At 45.4% G+C, this 14222-nt stretch overlaps 1 protein-coding gene across 8 annotated transcripts in view; it reads right to left on the reverse strand.

The window, feature by feature from the left end:
• plxna4 (plexin A4) overlaps positions 1–14222 on the reverse strand; it is an 811940-nt gene that overhangs the window by 698575 nt on the left and 99143 nt on the right. Inside the window, exon 5 of one of the 8 annotated variants that reach the window (XR_011882949.1) lies at positions 8844–8885. The exons of the other annotated variants lie outside the window; for them this stretch is intronic. The gene's annotated coding sequence lies outside the window, so the exon portion shown is untranslated. Of the gene's footprint in view, positions 1–8843; positions 8886–14222 lie in introns of those variants that run through there. 8 annotated transcript variants of the gene reach the window in all.

A 14222-nucleotide genomic window follows, 5' to 3' on the forward strand; every position in this document is an offset into this window, starting at 1 on the left:
CACTCCCTCCGTACTGCACTGGAGTATCAGTACTGCGCTCCCTCCGTACTGCACTGGAGTATCGGTACTGAACTCCCTCCGTACTGCACTGGAGTATCGGTACTGCGCTCCCTCCGCACTGCACTGGAGTATCGGTACTGCGCTCCCTCCGTACTGCACTGGAGTATCGGTACTGAACTCCCTTCGTACTGCACTGGAGTATCGGTACTGCACTCCCTTCGTACTGCACTGCAGTATCGGTACTGAACTCCCTCGGTACTGCACTGGAGTATCGGTACTGAACTCTCTTCGTACTGCACTGGAGTATCGGTACTGAACTCTCTTCGTACTGCACTGGAGTATCGGTACTGCACTCCCTTCGTACTGTACTGGAGTATCGGTACTGCACTCCCTTCATACTGCACTGGAGTATCAGTACTGCACTCCCTCCGTACTGCACTGGAGTCTCGGTACTGCACTCCCTCTGTACTGCACTGGAGTATCGGTACAGCACTCCCTCCGTACTGCACTGGAGTATCGGTACTGAACACAGAACATAGAGTAGTACAGCACAGTACAGGCCTTTTGGCCCACAATGTTGTGCCGACCCTCAAACCCTACCTCCCATATAAGTCCCCACCTTAGATTCCTCCATATACCTGTCTAGTAGTCTCTTAAACTTCACTAGTGTATCTGCCTCCACCACTGACTCAGGCAGTGCATTCCACGCACCAACCACTCTCTGAGCAAAAAACCTTCCTCTAATATCCCCTTTGAACTTCCCACCCCTTACCTTAAAGCCATGTCCTCTTGTATTGAGCAGTGGTGCCCTGGGGAAGAGGCACTGGCTATCCACTCTATCTATTCCTCTTATTATCTTGTATACCTCTATCATGTCTCCTCTCATCCTCCTTCTCTCCAAAGAGTAAAGCCCTAGCTCCCTTAATCTCTGATCATAATGCATACTTTCTAAACCAGGCAGCATCCTGGTAAATCTCCTCTGTACCCTTTCCAATGCTTCCACATCCTTGCTATAGTGAGGTGACCAGAACTGGACACAGTACTCCAAGTGTGGCCTAACCAGAGTTTTATAGAGCTGCATCATTACATCGCGACTCTTAAACTCTATCCCTTGACTTATGAAAGCTAACACCCCATAAGCTTTCTTAACTACCCTATGCACCTGTGAGGCAACTTTCAGGGATCTATGGACATGTACCCCGAGATCCCTCTGCTCCTCCGCACTACCAAGTATCCTGCCATTTACTTTGTACTCTGCCTTGGAGTTTGTCCTCCCAAAATGCACCACCTCACACTTCTCTGGGTTGAACTCCATCTGCCAATTCTCAGCCCACTTCTGCATCCTATCAATGTCTCTCTGCAATCTTTGACAATCCTCTACACTATCTACAACACCACCAACCTTTTTGTCGTCTGCAAACTTGCCAACCCACCCTTCTACCCCCACATCCAGGTCGTTAATAAAAATCACGAAAAGTAGAGGTCCCAGAACAGATCCTTGTGGGACACCACTAGTTACAATCCTCCAATCTGAATGTACTCCCTCCACCACCACCTTCTGCCTTCTGCAGGCAAGCCAATTCTGAATCCACCTGGCCAAACTTCCCTGGATCCCATGCCTTCTAACTTTCTGAATAAGCCCACCGTGTGGAACCTTGTCAAATGCCTTACTAAAATCCATATAGATCACATCCAATGCACTACCCTCATCTATATGCCTGGTCACCTCCTCAAAGAACTCTATCAGGCTTGTTAGACATGATCTGCCCTTCACAAAGCCATGCTGACTGTCCCTGATCAGACCATGATTCTCTAAATGCCTATAGATCCTATCTCTAAGAATCTTTTCCAACAGCTTTCCCACCACAGACGTAAGGCTCACTGGTCTATAATTACCCGGACTATCCCTACTACCTTTTTTGAACAAGGGGACAACATTCGCCTCCCTCCAATCCTCCGGTACCATTCCCATGGACAACGAGGACATAAAGATCCTAGCCAGAGGCTCAGCAATCTCTTCTCTCGCCTCGTGGAGCAGCCTGGGGAATATTCCGTCAGGCCCCGGGGACTTATCTGTCCTAATGTATTTTATCAACTCCAACACCACCTCTCCCTTAATATCAACATGCTCCAGAACATCAACCTCACTCATATTGTCCTCACCATCATCAAGTTCCCTCTCATTGGTGAATACCGAACAGAAGTATTCATTGAGGACTTCACTCACTTCCACAGCCTCCAGGCACATCTTCCCACCTTTATCTCTAATTGGTCCTACCGTCACTCCTGTCATCCTTTTTTTCTTCACATAATTGAAGAATGCCTTGGGGTTTTCCTTTACCCTACTCGCCAAGACCTTCTCATGTCCCCTTCTTGCTCTTCTCAGCCCCTTCTTAAACTCCCTTCTTGCTTCCCTATATTCCTCAATAGATCCATCTGATCCTTGCTTCCTAAACCTCTTGTATGCTGCCTTCTTCCACCTGACTAGATTTTCCACCTCACTTGTCACCCATGGTTCCTTCACCCTACCATTCTTTATCTTCCTCACCGGGACAAATTTATCCCTTACATCCCGCAAGAGATCTCTAAACATCGACCACATGTCCATAGTACATTTCCCTGCAAAAACATCATCCCAATTCACACCTGCAAGTTCTAGCCTTATAGCCTCATAATTTGCCTTTCCTCAATTAAAAATTTTCCTGTCCTCTTTGATTCTATCTTTTTCCATGATAATTATAAAGGCCAGGGAGCTGTGGTCACTGTCCCCCAGATGCTCACCCACTGAGAGATCTGTGACCTGACCCGGTTCATTACCTAGTACTAGATCTAGTATGGCATTCCCCCGGTCGGCCTGTCCACATACTGTGACAGGAATCCATCCTGGACACACTTAACAAACTCTGCCCCATCTAAACCCTTGGAACTAATCAGGTGCCAATCAATATTAGGGAAGTTAAAGTCACCCATGATAACAACCCTGTTATTTTTGCACCTTTCCAAAATCTGCCCCCCAATCTGCTCCTCTGTATCTCTGCTGCTACCAGGGGGCCTATAGAATACCCCCAGTAGAGTAACTGCTCCCTTCCTGTTCCTGACTTCCACCCATATTGACTCAAAAGAGGATCCTGCTACATTACCCACCCTTTCTGTAGCTGTAATAGTATCCCTGACCAGTAATGCCACCCCTCCTCCCCTTTTTCCGCCCTCTCTATCCCTTTTAAAGCACTGAAATCCAGGAATATTGAGAATCCATTCCTGCCCTGGTGCCAGCCAAGTCTCTGTAATGGCCACTACATCATAATTCCATGTATGTACTGCACTCCCTCCGTACTGCACTGGAGTATCGGTACTGCACTCCCTCCCTACTGCACTGGAGTATCGGTACTGCACTCCCTCTGTATTACACTGGAGTATCGGTACTGCGCTTCCTCCGTACTGCACTGGAGTATCGGTACTGCACTCCCTCTGTACTACACTGGAGTATCGGTACTGCACTCCCTCTGTACTGCACTGGAGTATCGGTACTGCACTCCCTCTGTATTACACTGGAGTATCGGTACTGCACTCCCTCCGTACTGCACTGGAGTATCGGTACTGCACTCCCTCCCTACTGCACTGGAGTATCAGTACTGCGCTCCCTCCGTACTGCACTGGAGTATTGGTACTGCACTCCCTCTGTACTACACTGGAGTATCGGTACTGCACTCCCTCCGTACTGCACTGGAGTATCGGTCGATACTCTGGGTTTAACTCAGGTCCTCAGCCTGTCCTCTCTGTAGCTCCTGATCCTGTCCACAGAAAGGTTGTGTCTGTTTTCCTTACTACTGACTCAACCTGCAAGTTCATATTTAGGGAACCCTGCACAAGGACTCCCAGGTCCCTTTCCAGCACTGATTTCTGAACTCACTCCCCACTTGGAAAATAATCTATGCCTTTTGCCAACGTGCAAGGCTATACATTTCCCTGTTCTGTATTCCATCTTCCAATTCCTTGGCCATTCTGCCAACCTGTCCAAGTCCTCCAACAGTTTTTGTCACTACCTGCCCCTCCACTTATCTTTGTATCATTTTTTTAAAAATTCAATTTATTTATTTAGAAATACAGTGCAGAATCGGTCCTTCCGGCCCTTCAATCTGTACAGCCCATCAATTCCTGACAACCCGATTTAGCCCAAACCTAATCGTCAGATCATTTACAATGACCAATTAACCTACCTAGTACGTCTTTGGACTGTGGGAGGAAACCAGAGGATTTGCTGAAAACCCATACATTCCTCAGAGAGAACGTACAGAGACTCCTTACAGAGAATGCCAGTTTTGAACTCTGAACTCCAATGCCTAGAGCTGTAATAGTGTCACACTAACTGCTACGCTACTGTGGTGCCAAACTTGGCCACAAATCCATCAATTTCATCATCCAGATCATTAACATATAACATGAAAATCAGCAGAGCCAACTTGGACAACCAAAAATGGCAACACACATCAAAGTTGCTGGTGAACACAGCAGGCCAGGCAGCATCTCTAGGAAGAGGTACAGTCGACGTTTCGGGCCGAGACCCTTCGTCAGGACTGTACCTCTTCGTAGAGATGCTGCCTGGCCTGCTGCGTTCACCAGCAACTTTGATGTGTGTTGCTTGAAATTCCAGCATCTGCAGATTTCCTCGTGTTTGCGAACCAAAAATGGCTCATTTTCCCCCCCACTCTTTGCCACTGGGAGCAATTTGTAGTTGTCAATTAAAACCAACCAATCAGCTAATCTTTGGCATGTGAGAGAAATCTGGAGTGTCTGGGAAACCCACACAGCCGCAGGACAGCACCCACAGTCAGGTTTGAACCCAAATCACTGGAGGTGTGAGGCAGCAACACTAACTGCTGCACCTCAGCACCTCCCCTTCCTGTACCCTCTCAGAGGTAATCAATTAAAGAGAACTTCAACAGATGACTGGGAAATGGCACTCTGCATGATCGCACATGCATATGAACACAAGGGGATTGTACACGTCAGCAACGTGCTAATAAACAAGACGCGTCAGTGCCTAAGGGGCCACCTTTGGAATGTTGTCCTTTCTCCTGTCCAATTCAAACCCGAGTTTCTGAGACAGATCCTGGCCCCCAAGACAGAAACTGCACCTGTAGCACTGAGGAACAAAGTCAAGGTTAAAGGCAGTGTATTCCCAGATTGAGAGACATGGAATGTTTATCCAAACAGACAACAGACTAACAGGCAAAGAAAGAAAGGGGAAGAGAACAGCAAATAATTTTAAGTCAATAATAAAACTATCAATTTCCCAAAATTCACACTTGTGCAAAGGAAGACAAGTATTTACTGTTCCACAATTCAGCATATAATTCAGAACAGATTCAAAAGCAAGCAAGAATGAATCAAAAAAAATTCTCTTGTTTTTCCTTTCAACTAGCAAGGCAAGAGTACATTGCATTCTCAGAATTTCCAGTAACCCTATGTATTCCTCAATGTAATCAGTGATGAAGACTCCTCCTGCTCGCTGGTAGATTGTTAAAAATGGATTTGGAAACTGAGGAAAGTCCCCAGGTGTTTGTCCGATGCTCAGAAGATCTGCCTAACCTGATAAACAAGCAGGAAGGGGAACAAGAAAGCCCTGGAGTCTGACCTAGCTGCACTGACACTCTTCTCCATAAACACAAAATCACTAGGCAGAGGAGAGCCACATGAGCTAAGTGTCACAGCTAATGTTAGCACAGGATACACAGAGGGCTCAATGCACATCAACAATGACGAAATGCTTCATATCTCTCCCCAGGCCACTCGCTACCTCCTATCTAATATACATCTCCTGTTTTCACTTATTTATTTAGAAATACAGCACAGTAACAGGTCCTTCTAGCCCAACAAGCCCAACTAACCACACCCACATGACCAATTCACCCACCGCACCCAAGTGATCAATTCACCCACCGCACCCAAGTGACCAATTCACCTACTAACCAGTATGTCTTTGGAATGTGAGAGGAAACCAGAGGACCTGGAGGAAATCCCACGTGGTTACGAGGAGAACGTACAAATGTCCTTACAGACAGCAGAAGAATTGAACCCGGATTGCTGGCAGGGTAATAGCATTATTGTAACCACCTCACTATTAGAAACGTTTACTGTGCCATCCCCAAAGGATGAAGCTAGACGAGGGTAAGAAGAATCTAGACCGGCGTTCCCATCCTTTTTCATGCCATCCACCAATACTATTAAACAAGGGGTCTGGGGACACCAGGTTGGAAACCCCTGATCTTGAGCCACAGAGAGAGGGTGAAAGAAACATAAATGATGTCCATGTGAGTGAGAGTCTCCCCAAACAAAACACAAAACAGATGCAACACTCAGACGGGGGTGCACATACGTGTGAAACACACAGGAAGGGTACACGCCTGACAGGCAGACAGACTGAGAAACAGCGTGCATGCTGAACCCTGGATCTGACTGGTGTCCGAATCTGGAGGTGCTGGAATTTGATGAAACAGGATCCTGGATGAACTCAACAGGTCAGGCAGCATCAGTGGAGAGAAGGGCACTCTCCATATGAAGGGCCTTGAGCCAAAATGACAACTGTCCAGTTCCCTTCACCGACGTCACTTGGCCCGCTGATTTCCGCCAGTATCTTGTTTCTCACTCCAAATAACTCAGTGACTGGACTCAGGTACGCATCCAAGAGTTATGACAAAGCACTTAGAACCCATGGATCCAGTTTAAAAGAAAAAGATTACTGGCATGGAAACCATGTTAGAAATGTAAACACCAGTCTTGTAAAGCCTCCAGAAATGTTCCATGTTTCTTCACAAGAGGGTTGAGCAGAAAAATAATTCGTTACTTGAAGGTTGAAGAGAACAAGGCTGTTATTGAGCCATGTTTAATAAAGTGATGAGCTGTAGATGTAAGCAGCTTTGTGCATTCACACTACAATGGTTCAAAACAAACAAATCCCAGAAGCTCAAACACATGCTCTTGGTATTCTTCACCTCTAATAAAGGCTCCTGGCTCAGAAACTGTCATCAGTGGGAAACACGAACACAGGCAATAGTTGGGGCTCTTGCTAAATCACAAATTAATGACAGACCAGGGGACCTTTGATGCAAACACTCAAACCTGCTTGTTTTAATTCAGTCACAGTAGCTGGGACTTCAGTGGGTCAAAGATCACAGGATTTCATGCTGTGAGGCTTGTATTTGATTTTCAATCAGTTAATCGCAAGCACAGAAGCTCTTGGAACTAAGAAATGCTGGGGATGTGGGCACATTGGGAGGATTGGAGGTGACTTCAGCACTTCACTCTGACCAAGGATTAGAGGAATTTGGAATGAATTTTAAATCCACGATGTAACCTAAAATCTAATACTCTGTGTAATTACATTCAGCCAGTTTCTTCAGCAGCAGTGGCGTATTGGACTCGAATAAAAAGAAATTCTAGTCTGACAGAGGCACCGGCATCCTCTGAAATTAAACTATAAAACAAGCAATGGACTTTAAGGCCAGAGGGGAAGTGCAAAACGAGGAGTATGGCAGCACAGAGGCATAGTTGGGAGAGCTGTTACCTCACGGCACTAAAATCCTGGCTTCAGTGCTGACCTCCAGTGCATTTTCTTCCTATGAGTACATGGGAGCAGGTGCAAACACCACAAAGGCAGCAGAGGAGGACAGGACTGAGCTGGGTGAAGAGACAAATGGATTATTCAGAATTACTTGGCTGCACACAGCAAGTAAACACGCCTCAGGTCAGCTCGACAGCAGTTTCTTCCCACTCTCCGCAGCGCACCATACAACCTTTTATTTATGATTTTTTCCACCCAATCACATGAGAAATTTTAATTTAAAAAAAAATTTATTTAGAGCAACAGCATGGAACAGGCCCTTCTTGCCCAACGAGCCACACTGCCCGGCAACCCATTTCTTTTGACCCTAGCCTAATCACATGTATCAGAATCAGACTTATCACCAGCATATGTCGTGACATTTGTTAACTTTGTGGGAGCAGTACAATGCAAAACATGATAAATATTGGACAAAACCTGAACTACGGCAAGTATATATAGTACATTAAATAGTTAAATTTAGGCAAGTAGTGCAAAAACACACACAAAACGCTGGAGGAGCTCAGCAGGTCAGGCAGCATCTATGGAAAAGAATGAACAGTCGATGTTTTGGCCCAAGACCCTTCATCAACACTGGAAAGGAAGACGAAAAGTCAAAGGAAAAAGTGAAGGGACGGGAGCAAGTAATACAAGGTGATAGCTGGTAGGTGAAACCAGGAGGGGGCAGTGGTGAAGGGGAGAGCTGGGAAGTTGATTGGTGAAAGAGATACAGGGCTGGAGAAGGGGGAATCTGTCAGGAGAGGGTAGAAGACCTTGGGAGGAAAGAGGAGGATCACCAGAGAAGGTGATGGGCAGATACGGAGATAAGGTGAGAGAGGGAAATAGGAATGAGGAATAGTGAAGGGGGGGTGCAATTACTAGAAGTTCAAGAAATCAATGTTCTTACCATCAGGTTGGAGGCTACCCAGATGGAATATAAGGTGTTGCTCCTCCAGCCTGAGTGTGGCCTCATTGTGGCGGTGGAGAGGACATGGACTAGTTCAGTTCGGAAAGGAGTGCAGCAACAATCACTACAACTAGCCACAGTAATAACACCCGTAAATCTCACATCCCTGTCACACCACTCACACCTACTGCCCCAGTGTTCTGTTTATACATCATTTTGAACAGTGCTTTGGGAAGAGGAGACTGGAGATGGGAAGAACTTACAAATCATCGTTATCCTGCTCAGTTCTCCTTCTCCATTTTTCATTTCTATGCAAGCGAAAAGATGACATTTTACTTTTACTGGGGCTTCTAAGATTGCAGGCTTCCCATCATCAACCTGGGGATAAATTCAAATGATTCACATTTCAAACCTACTGTCAGACACAGAGCCAACGTGGTTGATTAAAGTGTCTGAAGATGGAAACTACATCTACCTTATTTTGAGGTATCCATGGTAACCCTTTGAGACCACTGCAAAATTCATAGAAAGTCACATTTCTGGGTGGATGCCATTATTTTTACCAACATCAACAAATTACTGGAAAAATAACAACTGTCCAAAGGCTGTAAAAGACATTTGTTTCTACTTTAGCTCAGATACAAGCAAGATCAGAGCAATATTCCAGGAATCCTACACAAAATTCCCACTTACTGCCAGAGTGGAGTGTCACATCACCTGAGGTGTCGTGCTTTTGAGGAGAGGCAAAACAAAAATCCTCGTTCACCAAGGAAACTCCTCGTGCCCATAGCAATTTGCTTTGCAAAGAAATCAAGAGCGATCAGTTATTCTTGCTTATGGAATCTTGCTCTGCACAGAATACTTGTCACATTTCATTACATAACACATAGTGACAAATTGGTGCATGGGTTGGAGAGAGTCATTTGCTGAATTTAATAAAGGGGAAAATATCACTTTAGATGACTAAATTTTCATCCAGGACCACCTGCTCCCAAGCCAACAAGCCCACGTTTTTAAACCTGTATTTTAAATGAACATACCTAATCCAAAAGGGCTTTTGTTAGCCAGTCATTTATCACAGGATGTGGCAAGGCTTCACATCACAATGACAGACTCAGACAGAAACCACCTCAAGGGTCAGACACAGACACAGATGCAGACACAATTGTTAAGCCGTGCACTAGATGGCTCTGTCCTAAAATGTTCGTGTTCTCGTGTTCGTTCTCTATCTCTCTCCCCCCCCCCCCCAAGATTGTTTATGATTCTTTCCGTTTTACAGTTCATCTTACAATATTGGACCATAAGACAGGAGCAAAATTAGGCCATTCTGCCCTTCGACTTTGCTCCTACATTTGATCATGGCTAATTTATTGTTCCTCTCAACCCCATTCTCCTGCCTTCTCCCCGTAACCTTCGACACCCTGACTAATTAAGAACCCGTCAACCTCTGCTTTAAATCTACTCAGTGACTTGGCCACCACAGCCGTTTGTGACAATGAATTCCACAGATTCACCATCCAATATCAAGTCAAAATTATTGTTATTTGACTATATACATGTACAGTATATAACGTAAATAACCAAATAATGCGTATAGAAACAAGACATTTCTCCAAACCAGGGTGTAAAGCAGCACAGTAGTACACATAAAATGCAATAACTTACGAAGGTAAGGATAAAATCTACAGATGAATCACACATAAATAACAAACTGAAGTGCATTAACATTAAATATTGGAAGGTACGGAACAGATTAAACAGTGACACCTCAAATATGATATGGCAGGGAGTTCAGAAGCCTAATGGTCTGAGGGAAGAAACTGTTTCCCATCCTGACCGTTCTTGTTTTTATGCATCAGAGTCTCCTGCCTGATGGTAGAAGGTGAAGCAGGATGCTGGATGGATGGGTTGGATCCTTGATACTACTAAGGTCCTTTATTGCTCAGTAACAATGTTAAAAAACGAAGGATAGATCTATATGGAAAACCATGGCCACCAAAGTCCGCATCGGATATGGTACCTAGACAGACAGACAACAATGTTTCTGGGAATATAAAGGAGTGGTAGAAGATACAATTTCAGATGCAACTTTCCATCAAAGAGAAATATCTGACTGTGAATCACTGATTCAGCCAGTAACAATAGTGGCTGATTTTGAATTGTGCTAAGATGTAGCCAAATGATTATGACATCTCCTCAGCCCACAAAACCACCTCTCTAACTGGCCACTCTTATTCACCAGAGGAGCTGGATGGCTTAAAATCAGATTTGGTTCCAGCCAGCACGATGATTAAACACTCGTTCACAACGTGTTTGTCTGTTCCAGCTTTCAGCTTGTCGCCCCAGCACCGTCTCAGAATCACTTTCAGACAACCAAATAGCTCGAGGCTCCAGATTTCTGCTTCTCCCCCCCCCCCCCCAACCTTGTCCCTGTTGAGCAGACAGCTCATTGTGATACTGGACAGAGGGGGGCCTCCTCTGGCAACAGTTGTCATCGTTCCCAGGTCACATCAAGTGTTATTCCACTCTTTGTTACCCCGACTGACCACAGCATTAAACAAGCCTGGATTGCGGAGGCCCTAGAACACTACGCATCCTCTCAGCCCCGAGGAGGAATGACAGAGGAGCAGTGTGGAGCCTCGGTCACACCATGCACTCATTAGGGAGATGACTCAATTAACGTGGACCCTGCCAGCTCGTCACCTGAGCCACACTTGGCAGAGCGGGTTGGTTTCTGCCGTTACCACCTGCAACACTGGGCGATCAGCGATGTCACCGGCTGCTCCAGCTGGGAGTTATCACCCAGGCTGCGGCCAAGTGGGCCAACCACGCTCCACAGTGTGCACACCTAACTCTGACGGGTCTGCCATGCAATCCAGAAAGTGAACAGAGCTAAAATAATCTTCACCGAACATCGCAGCTTCAAGTTTCAGAATTGTTTATTGCTATTTTTCAGCGCACAAGGGTAAAGAACAAAATGATTGTTACTCCACATCCCACGCAACAGAACAACACAATAAGCATAAAGCACATAATAAATATAAACACATAAGGTTAGTTTACATACATGGACTGATTGCATGTACGCTAGGTACAGGAGTACCTGTGACTTCAAGCAGCTGACTCATTATGCTTGATGGATTGCATTTGTTTTCCAGTCGGAAGATTAAAGGTCCATAGCCAGGACAGAAACCCAGCCAGCACAACCAATGTGTTAGCATTATCCCATGGATATGCATCAAAATTCCCACTGGGAGAGAAGCCGGAGCAGGATCTACCTGCCTTGGTGCTGACCAATACTTATTCCTCAAAAATATCCAAGAGTACCAATGGGTGGGATTGATCAATTATCTCATTTCAAAGACATTCACACCACAACCTCTTGAAGGGTTTAGAGCAGACCCCTCGGTCAATGGTAGGGGGTCGATGGCATAAACAGGTTGGGAACCCCTGCATTAGAGGGATGCGGGCCTAACACTGGCAAGCTGAACCAATTCCGTTGGGCAAATTAGTCGCTCTGGCGGTCTGGGATGAATGGCCCATTCCTATGCTGTAGTACTCTGTGACAATCATCCGGCCTCTCGCCTGCTCCCCTGCTCGGTAAAATCACCACTCATCTGAGCTACAGCAGTTCGCTCCTTGTGTAGGTCAAAGCGGCAGCCTCGGCCCCGAATTACCTGGTGGTTCAGCAACCATCACTCTCTGGACATTCGTCACGATCTCACTTGTGGGACCGTGCTGTGTGCCACGATTACGGGTCACACTTTCCACAGGCAGAACCATCAGGGTTCACATCCTACTCAGAACTGGCATTTAAGCAGGCATTCTCAGGCAGCACTGTTTTACCAGAGCTACCTTCTCTTGGCAGGAGATGCAAAAGTTTGCCACATCTTCTCTCTCAGATGAACAGTAAAGATCCTCAGGCTGTATTTCAAATCTATTCCTCGTGTCTTGATTACTATTTAGCATCAATTAGTATCACTTCATCATTAACAATCGGCTGTTTGCTGGAACTTGCTGTGTGCAAATTGGTTGTTGCTTTTACTGAAGTAATGATAACACCTGAAATAATTAGCTGACGCAATGGATGATAAACACCTTGACAGGTGCTGCCCCTTTAAGTCCCAACCAGCATCGAATAACTCCAACACTGCTCAGCATGGCCAAAGCTCCTTCATAAATTATGTCAAATTAAAACAATGCGCTGCTCACGTCCCTCAGTAACAAATGCATAACAAGTCATTTTTATTTGTGTGCATGCAGAGGTTATTAAAGTGAGCTGGTGCTGTTTCCTATTGCTGAGCTCGATGAGGGCTTGATGATGGGAGCCCTTTCGTTCCCTCAGAGGAAGCTGGCTAATCAATTACAGTTCACTGGGCTGTCACAGATCACCATTAACAGCCTGAAAATTATACATTTCATATTACACCCGTATTAACTAACTACTCAGCAAGTCTTTGCTGTCAACTCAAAACAACTTGCAATGTATGCGCGCAGAATGTTAACACTCTGGATCTCCTGTGAGTGTAGTACAGAGCTGCAAAATGCTTCCTCATCTCTGCAACTAGGGGAGGCATCACCCGCTCTGGCCTTAGACATGAGCCCAGACACACACAAAGAAACAAGTACACACTAACAGATGCATAGGTGCTCCCTGGAGTGAACATCTCACAGGATTTCTCATGGTTCCAGAACACATCCTACACAGTCAGGAAAGCTCACCCTCACCACATCCATACTCATTCTACAGGTGCGCAGTAGAGAGTATCTGAACACGCTGCCTCACGGCACAGCACAGAAACTGTACCGCTGCAGACAGAAAGGGTCTACAACAGACAGTCAAAACTACCCAACACAGCACTGGCCTCAGCCTACCTGCCATCAAGGACATATATACAGAAGGGTGCCAGAAAAGGGCTTGTAACATTATGAAGGATCCCACTGACTGTTTAACCTATCCCCATCAGGGAGGAGGCTACATAGTGCCAACGTCAAGATGCCCAGACTCAAAAACAGTTACTTTCTCCAAGAAGTAAAGCTGATCAACACCTCCACCCACTAACTTACCCCTCTACACCTGTAACCACCATGACTTTCTCATTTCCTATCAGTCACCTTATGTTCAGACACTCCTATGCTTAATGTCACTTTATTGGCATATGACCAATATATATAAGTACTTAAGCTATCTTATGTATATATATTTATTGTGTTTTATTATTATTATGTTCTTTATCTTTTGTTTTTTTGTGCTGCATTGAATCTGGAGTAGCTTTTATTTTGTTCTCCTTTACATTTGTGTACTGGCGATGACAAACACAGCGGGCTGATGGCATCTCCTGTTGAATTGGGATCTATAAGCCGGTACAGAGCAGGAAAGGAAGGCTGATTTTTTTTCTGGGTTTGACATGATTGATCCAGGAGAGTGGACAGGACTGGGTGAAGGAGCCATTCTGCTCTACATTGAGCCCTTGAGCTACTAAATTGTGTGTGAGGAGAAGGAAGGGACTAAAAGTTAGGACACCTTGCGATACATACATTCTTACAGTCATATTTGTTTCACTTTTCCATTTCTCTTAGAGGAATGACTTACAGAACTATAGGAATGAGAGTGCACATAAAGATCTTATTGAGTAGGTCTTGCCATAGAATTTGCTCAGGCATACAAAGACCTTTGGGTTGAGGGCCCATAAGTCATGTACAACATCAGCTAAA

This window comes from Mobula birostris, chromosome 23 (genome assembly GCF_030028105.1).
Source record: "Mobula birostris isolate sMobBir1 chromosome 23, sMobBir1.hap1, whole genome shotgun sequence".
In the NCBI taxonomy this organism is placed as follows: domain Eukaryota; kingdom Metazoa; phylum Chordata; class Chondrichthyes; order Myliobatiformes; family Myliobatidae; genus Mobula; species Mobula birostris.